The 9285-nt window shown below is 39.9% G+C and overlaps 1 long non-coding RNA gene across 1 annotated transcript; it reads left to right on the top strand.

Moving 5' to 3' along the window:
- Positions 1-323: 323 nt before the first annotated feature.
- On the top strand, positions 324-3828 carry LOC129495386 (uncharacterized). The gene is made up of 2 exons (XR_008661525.1): positions 324-426; positions 3386-3828. It is a non-coding gene; the product is annotated as an uncharacterized LOC129495386 (long non-coding RNA).
- The last annotated feature ends 5457 nt before the right edge of the window (positions 3829-9285 follow it).

Here is a 9285-nt window from a genome sequence, read left to right as displayed (position 1 = left end):
CACTAGAATTTTGAGTGGTGAAGAACTCAAAGAATTCCTTTTTTTATACTTCAGATCTGGGTCATTTAGACTGTCAAGTGGAGAAAGAAAGGCTCAATATGTTGGGCCCTTCAGGGACCAAGAACTATGAAGCATGTGAAGTAAAAAGATAGTTTAAGTTTCTTCTCCAGTTTCTGTATAAATCTAAATGGCTCTTTAGTAATTAAAGCATACCCTAATTGTCCTGAAGCCGTCCAGCTGGAATAAACCTTGGCAACCTTGTGGAGATAATCAGTCCCACCCCAGTGTGAGAGAATTGAAGGAACTCATGAGGAGGCCTTCAGCCTAACACCACACTGCACTCCTTCCGGCATCCACTGAGTAGGCAACTGGGCGATCCAACAAGCACTCCTTCCTCAGGGAAGTGAAGATGAGCCCTGGATCCAGGTAAACATAGCAACGATGAATCTTAGAAATAAACAGTGGAAAAGTTGTTCAACTTGAGTCATGGCTTTCAATTTGCAGGTTCGTGCAGGAAGAGAATTAGTAGTGGCCAGAGAATGAATATGCAAACCTAAAAACGTGCCTTCAGATCAGGATGATCTTTTCTACAAGGTCCCAATTCTGCCAACAAGCAAGTTCTAGAAAAGCCGCACTGCAGTGCTGCTACCTTTAGAAGTACCAGTTCACTTACTTTCTTTTTTTATCAATTCTGTTATATTTGTACTCCTTAACTTGTCGGCGCATCTCTGTGTGTATACCAATGGCTCCAGTTGGTTTGCTTTACTGGTTTAATCTGGGAGACCTAGAATTCTATTTATTGCATTTGTTGTTAAAGACAAACCCAGAGGGGATCCCTGGGTGGCGCAGCGGTTTGGCGCCTGCCTTTGGCCCAGGGCACGATCCTGGAGACCCGGGATCGAATCCCACATCGGGCTCCCGGTGCATGGAGCCTGCTTCTCCCTCCACCTATGTCTCTGCCTCTCTCTCTCTCTCTCTCTCTCTCTCTCTCTCTGTGACTATCATAAAATAAATAAATAAAAATTAAAAAAAAAAAAAGACAAACCTAGAGCCAAAAATCAAACAAAGAAACAAAAAGCTGGCATTGCTTTAAGGGATACTGGCCGTCATATCAAACCTTTTTTTTTTTTTTAACATAACATAAGACTGTGCAGTTTTAGCATCAGGCTTGGTAATTACATGAGTGCCATCTTAATTAAACCAACTAATGTTCTCTCAGTGCCTATTAGAGCCTATAAAGCTAGGAAGCCTAAATTTATTGTGCTCTCCTAGGAAGGAAGATCACATAACTCAGAAGTGTACGTTGCATTTTGGTTTGATGTTTATGGTGGCCGGGAGTATCAACCTTGGCTCCAAATACCTAAGGTGAATTAGAACAGACTTCAGTTTGTGGTGATAATTTGGGACAAATTAAATAGAACAATCTTATGTGACAATGTCTAAGAAGCTAATGCAAACAGCAATCATAGATTTGGGAAGTAAGTAAACTCAACAACAAGAATATCTGTTAGTAATAAGAATGATACTCATAAATGGTGGTCTCTGAGTTGATGACCTAAGTAACTTTATGCCAAGGCAATTAAAGCTTAGCTGTAATGTTGCTGAGCCAAATTGCCCCAAATAAATATGGATCACACACCTTTAAGAGCACTGCACCCATCGGTTCCTCAATAGAAAGGTTTTATATAAGTTACATGAAGAAGGAATAAAATCATGAGATAGTCACTGAAATATTTATATCTTGCTCTGTCCCAAGAGCTGTTACACGCTTATATTTTGTCAGACTGCTGTTAAGAAAAGAGAGGACATTCCCATCTCAGGGCCCCATTTAAGAAATGAGATGGGATTGGATGTCATCACTCTCCATCAGTCAAGTATAAAAAAGAGAGGTTGGTTTTCCCATTCCTAGAGAAATGAGATTAGAAGGTACCTGTCTCGTCTCCGTCAACCCCCTATGGGTTTAACTTTTTTGATAGAAATCAAAGAAAGAAGCCTCCTCCTAAAAGAAATATGGCTAAAAATTCAATGGGCGAAATATGTGAATAATACCTAATATTATCTAGAGAAGAAACTAAAAAGAACTTATAGAAAATCCTTTTTGGCTCATCTTGGAGCTCTTAAGTGTTCCCTTAATGCTTATAAAACACGCAGATTAATTAAGGCAGAGCCTAGAAAGGAGAAGGGACTCTCCCCTGATCTTTAGCCAAGAACGCTCTTTAAATACTTCCCAACCATCTGGCAAGGTAGCATGATATCATCATCATTTCACAAACAAGGAAACTGAGACTGAGAAATATCAGCCACCTTTCACTATCACCCTGCAGGGAGGTAGTAAATGGGAAGCCTTGTGTGCTGGCTGCATCCTGTGCTTTTTCAAATAGAAGAGTGAGAATGGCTAGATAATCGCAAAAGATGTGAGAGTAAAAATCACGTATTGGTTAAATAAAATAGATGATTTGAAAACTGGAGAGAAAGTGACTTCTATGTCGCTGCTATAAACCCCAGCCACCCCTACCCTTCCCCCACTGGCAGAGGAGAGGCATTTGGCTCTTCAGAGAAATGAGATCTCTTTGGACTAGAGATGAAGCTCCCTGGGGTTATTTCCTTACCCTATTGTAAATTAAGGTGGTGGTACCTCCTGAGAATAGGGTATGCAATGATAAATGCCTGGTGGAATTGCTGAAATAAATATGAAGCTACTTCATTTTCTGGATTTGGACTTGTGTGGGTTCCAAGAGCCAAGTTCTTTTTGACTGCAAACCTGTTAGGCTTTGGTGAGTTGAACCTTTTAATCTCTGATACTAACAAAGATCTGCACATTTTAGAAAACTTTTTTTGGAATCAACCCTACAAATACTTTTGGAGCCAGACAGCATAATTACTCTCATTTTTTTAGTCAACAGTGCCTGATTATTGAGCAACAACAAAAATGTCATATCGCAAATCTTCTGTCCAGCCTGCAGTGGTTTCGAATTATTTATACATTATAAAAACTTAGGGCACTTTCATAGGGCAAAGATCACCCCTTATGCATTTTCAAAATAATATCCCAAAGTTTAGGAAGACAGTTTTTAGAAAGGGGCTCGAACAACAAGAGATAATGTCAAGGCAGTTTATTGGAGGCAACAGTAGCCTCCAAGGTGGAGGACAGTCCTTGGAGGACAGTCACTCCAAGGTGACTACTTTAATTGACTATATGCATTTGGGTGTTTGGGTTTTCTGAAATTTTTTTTTCTGAAATTTTTATATAAATAGTTTAAGAATTCTTCTCCCAGTGAAACTTTCTTCAAAGAAAACAATGGCTTAAAGTATTATTAGTTTCAATAGTAATTTTCCATTTTGCCTTCTTTAAAAAAGAATTTATTTATTTATTTCTTTGAGACAGAGAGAGCAAACACAGACGCAGAGGCAGAGGGAAAAGCAGACCCCGCTGAGCCGAGAGCCCCACATGGGGCTCGATCCCAGCACCTGGAGACCATGACCTGAGCCAAAAACAGATGCTTCACAGACTGAGCCACCCAAGGACCCCTCCCATTTTGATTGTGTATTATTAGAGTTCACCACCTTGAGTTTTTCCTTCCATTTGAGATGTCCATTATAGTAAAGGACACAAATCTCAGGTGGCTGGCCAGAGGGATTTTAGCATTTGTATGTATACTTCTGTGCAACCAAGACCAAGATCAAGATACGGAATGTTTCAAGCTTCCCACAGGCTTCCCCATGTTTCCTACCAGTCTATACCCCCACCCCGGGATGACCACCGAACTGACTTCTAATTACAATAGATTGGTTCAGAAATTTTGAATTTCATATAAATGTAATCATACAGCTTTGCTCTGATGTATCTTTTTTTCCTACTTAACATCATGTCAATGGCATTCATTCATGTTATTGTATGTAACAGTATTTCTTTTCTTTTTATTACTTTTAATATTCTGTTTTATAGCCAGAACTAGGTTTGCTAAATTATTCTATTGTTGGTGGATACTTGGGTTGTTTACAGTTTGGGACTGCTATGGATAAAGCTGGTCTAGGCACTCTTGCTAGACCTAGGTTTGCTGAATTATTCTACTGTTGGATGTTTGAGTTATTAACAGTTTTGGGGCTGTTGTGGATAAAGCTGGTCTAGGCATTCTTGCATGTGCCTCTGGCAGGAACTAAGCACTCATTTCTATTAGATATGTTGCCAGGAGAAAAATTGCTGGGTCTTACTTATGTTTAACTTTCATAAATGCTGCCAAAAAGTTTTCCAAAGTATTTGTACCAATTTAGACTCTTGTGTCTCTTAAATGACATAAAATGAAAGACCATTTGAGCTACTTACCTTCCTATATTCATCACTATTCCTTTACATAAGCTGTTTAGGTTTGTTTTTGAGGGAAGTTCAGAGATCTTAAAACAAGATTACTGCCGTGTTATTTTCTTCTTGGCTTTCTTATACTATTTCTAATCCATCAGATTTATAAAGTCTGTATCTTGTTATTTTGTCCAGAGATACAAGGTGGTTCCTTTAATGGAGCTTCACCCCTGATATTCTGTGTCCTGTGTTCCCACCTGGGGCGAATCACTGGCAAGAAAGTGGGCCACGCTCTTCTCTCTCATCTACTGCATGTGTGGATAAGACCCTGACCAGCAGCAGAGGTGGGAGGGGGGTGTGACTTACCATGTGTGTGAGCAGACATGGGATTCGGGAGGTTTGGTAAAGGCAGTACGATATCATTAACAGCATTTCACAAAACTCAGAGAAGTAAAGTGACAAACTCAATTCCAAATCCCGTGCTCACCGGTACCTTAGCCTTCATCTTCTCACTGCTTAGGATTTCGTCATTAACTTGCCCAGATGATTACCCTTTGATCAGGCCAAGGTTCTTGTTCTTAGTCAAGAAAACAAAATATCACTGGTGGCTCTTCCCAGCTGTATGTTTTAGTGATTCCAGATGTGAAAATCAAAGAAATGCTGGCAACAATGCATTGTCCAAATAAAAAGGAAATGAAATGTGCAGACTGTTTTCTAAACATTTCAAAGACCCTGGAAATCCAGCCAACACCAAAATCAATATTTGCATTTTAATCTTTGTTAATTTAAACTATTAGAGCCTGTATCAAAGATAAAAGCCATTTGAAGTTGAATTTCCTTATTTTCTCCCATTATTGTTTTTGTTCTTACTACTTTTTTTTTTTTTGTAAAACACTGGAGGAAGCAGATATTTGATTTAAATCTTTCATTTTCAAAATAAATATCCTTCTTTTCTGGGAACATAAATCAGGAATCCTGAAATGGGAGTTCTGTTTATGTTATCTTATTATGTATGGCTTAACGGTTCTTTAATTTTTGTTTTTAACATAATGAACCTAAACTAAAATCAATTAGCGCTACTTTCATATATGTGTCCCGGCTGTAACTATTCACTAACAAAATAACACTATAATAATTAGAAGAATGTTATAATACAATTTAAAATTTTTTACCTCATTACAAAATAATAGTAATGGTAATAACGTTGTATGGTGTAATCATAGCAATAGCCCATGTTAGTTTATAATTTGGCTCTGTGACCATTTCACCCAACCAGAATATGAGACTGGAAAATTAAGAGGAGATAAAGAGGCACTATGTAGGCTAACTAGATATTTCAAAAGTCCTAACAATATGTGCTTATTAAAATTAATAAACAATTTTTTCAGTTTTATGGAGATGCAATTGATATACATCACTGTATGCATTTAAGGTGGACAGAATAATGGTTTGACTTCCATATATTGTGAAACGATGACCACAGTAAGTTTAGTTACCATCCTCATATGCCTGTTAAAGATCACCTCAGTCTTCCTGCGGGGCCTAGTTACTCTCACTTTATGCATAGTCCTAACCAACTACTCAATTGGCTTTCAAACTCAGAGCAGAAGAAAAATCAAAGATTAGTGAGAGATTAAAATAGTGCCATAGAAAAGCATAGGAATGGCAGTACAAAAAAAATGATAGCTATCAGCCAAAAAAATAATAATTCTAAAAAGTAAAAGGGCGATAGTGATCACTTTATTATTCTTACTAAAGCATGACTAGCTGCAGCCCTTTTGTTTAAGGGGAACCACTTACCTGCCTTAGCTACTTTTTTTTTTTTTTTTTTTTTTTTACTCACTAGTGGTTGCAGTGATGGGCTGTAGGTGACCTGAAAATCTCTTGCTTGGGTTGCATCCTATGGACCCTTTCAGCCCTCGGATTTCTCTGGTGTTGCCACAGGAACACCACAAAGAGCCATTCTAGTGCGTAAGCAACTCTCCAGGAGGACACTTTTGACCTACAGGGCAGAGTCAATGGATAAATAGCCCCCTCTTCTGTCCCTTGGGTGGATAATGCTGAACCTTCACCCTCAGAAGGTCTCAAAAGCCAAGGGGAGTCCCAGTTGCCCACTGTGTGAGCAACATGAGAATGACCCAATGGACTGACTCTCTTTACATCCCAATTCCATTCTTCCCAGTCCCTGGCCTCTGTGTCTTGCAAAATTTTCCCCCAAATGAATGATGTGTATGTAAGTGCTTGTCTCAGGCTCTGTTTTTCCTACAGAACCTACAGTAAGACAGTTGATATCTAGAAACAACTCTAAAAAGCAGACTCTCAGCAAGGTATTCAAGAACTCCATCATTTGATTTCTACCTGACAATTGGCTTTGTCACACAGCCCACAAGATACAGCAGACCTGCTGATGCCAGAGGTGTCCATGGTGATTGGATGCCATTCCCAACAGAAGAGTCGTGGCAGAGACAGCTAGGAGTTTAGGGCAAGTCTGGGTCTTATGCGGCAGAAAATTACTCACTTTTAGCAAAGCAGCTTCTAGCCTACTGAAGACCGGGCTTCTACCATGGGACAGTAAGTGACTAACCTGAGTCTACATGATTCCATTAGATCTTCCAAGTCATAAAACCAGACAGATGCCCCAATAACCCATTACTTGATGGAAGTGGTACCTGTGCTAGTTGGGCCCCAGCAGATCTGCAAGGTACAACAAACTGATAAACTGGTCATGCTTCCCCTATGTCATCTCTCTTGGTTGTACTACTGTCTATCCCTCACCTTACACTTTGGCCTCATGGAGGTATAGAGCACCCAACCAACAGAAGAGAGAAAGCCTCGGGCCTGCAACGGAGATGGGTCAGACTTGTGCGTTGGTACTAGATAATAATACTCTGCGGTCCCAAAGAAGGCCCTGAAATGGTGGTGAGGGTAAGTCCTCTCACTTGGCCAATCTGTGAGCAGAGAAATTCAGTCTCTGAATGAGGAGTATGAGTTTAGGTGGACAGCAGTCTTACCAACTCCTTCTCCCTATGCCCTCCATGTAAATTATGGGTTACTTGCTACGTGGCAGGCATTATTTTACTCAATTTTTATACTAAACTCTGTAAATCAGGTATTATTTTGATATATGCATTTTGCTCTTAAGTAACTAGGATAGGTTAAGTTATTTGCTTAAGTATAGCTGTTCAGTGCATTGTGTACTGTGAACTCCGTAGTCCATGTTCTTTCTACTGTATTGCATTAACTATAAGGTATAAGAGCATATATTATGGTTTCCAAAATGATGATTCTAAGCTAAGAAAGGTTAAAATTCACTTAGTATACTGCTCAGGAACATTAGGAGATACACACCACACTTGAGAACACCAAATCCAAGCTGGTTTTCATCTAGACCAGTAGTTTGCAGATGAAATTCCAGGGAGCTCCAGGATTGCATGATTGTACCAAGTATATTATGGGTGTGAAGCAGTCTTAACAGGGGCAATTTGGGCCTCCTTATCTCCTTTAATAGTATTATCATTTTTCCATTCTAAATGTGGAGGTTCTACATAAAATTACGTTTGAAAAAAAGAATTCACTACTATAGCAATAAAATTGGAAAGCTTCATATATAACATACTGGAGTCCTCCATGCTTTGGAGGTAACTCACATGTTAGTTCTTTGAAATACCAACAATTTCTAGTCCAACAATGTGCAAATTTTAGTCCAACGAGTCAGAGATACCTGGCTAACGGTATCTCTGCCATTACGTGTTAACTTCAAGTCAGCTGGGCTATCATATTATAATAATGTTCTTATCTAGTCATATAAATACACATTCTTTGAAATAACTCTACACCTGTGTCCAGGCTTGGGCCTGGTTTTCCATGGTTGTGGGAGTGAAAAGGTTCAGACAAAAAATGTTTTTAATTGGCATAAGCCTAGAGCCCCACCTGCCCTTCCCCGTCTGCAGTGAGATGTGCTTGGCAGAGGTACCCTGTGGCACTGAACTATGCTGGAGAGATGGGATTTGATTGGTCTCTAGGCCTACAGTGTACAGAAAACACTTGGGCAAGTGGAGACAGGAAGATCTTCGAGGTTTGGGGGTGGTTAGTTGGAGGCAATGCACTGCATGCAGAATGTGTCTAAGTGTCAAAGTTAGCGCTGAGCAGTGGCAAAGGATGCCTACAAAATAGAAACTCCGTTTCCTAAGCCTCAGACCAGCCTAATGAATTCATTTGGGGGCCAAGTAGTTGGAACGTCCTTAGTGTTGTAGGAAGGCAGACTCCAAGGTCAGAATGAGTTGCATCAGGCTTCAGGCTTACTGATTCTTTGGAAACATTATAAGAGCCCATAGCTTAACAATAAGAACAAGCAAAGTTTTCAGGTTTTATCCAGGCTAGATTTTTTTCTAAGGTCATCTTTTTATATTTCTTTCCCCTTTTCCTGTTTAGGTCACTGCTTTTCTCCAAACCAAGTGAGCTCCTCTTGGATAATTTGCCTTCTGATAAAATCAGTTCACCTTCCACGGGCTTCTTGCAGCCAATTATGCTATTTTTTTTTAACACTCCAAATTAAAATTTTTCAAGATGTGCTGTGAGTATGAAGGAATAAATCCTGTCGTTGAACAAAAGCTTCAAATTAAGGGGAAAAAATCTGCCTAAAACACAATATGAGCAGAAACAACAAAAATTCCATCCTCCCTCCTTGAGAGCCTAGCCTCTTCCCCCACAACTGAGACAAAGGCCACAAAGCCACGTAGGCAGTGGCCACTCTCCACATCCAGTCCCCGTCCCCAAGCTCCAGAATGTCCTGTACATTGGGGTCTTCGAGGACTGGGGGTAGGAAATACCAAGAATTGAGGAGGAATTAATTTGGACAACTAGGGTTTACTCTCAAAAGGGAAGCAATAAAGTTAGCTCCAAGTGCACAGGCCCTCAATAGGCAGCATACAGGAAGGAGTTTGGGTAGCAAGACAGAGGGGCTGCAAGTAGCTTGTACGTCATGCAGG

Source organism: Nyctereutes procyonoides, unplaced genomic scaffold (assembly GCF_905146905.1).
Source record: "Nyctereutes procyonoides isolate TBG_1078 unplaced genomic scaffold, NYPRO_anot_genome, whole genome shotgun sequence".
Taxonomy (NCBI): domain Eukaryota; kingdom Metazoa; phylum Chordata; class Mammalia; order Carnivora; family Canidae; genus Nyctereutes; species Nyctereutes procyonoides.
This window is presented reverse-complemented; position numbering and strand designations above follow the sequence as displayed.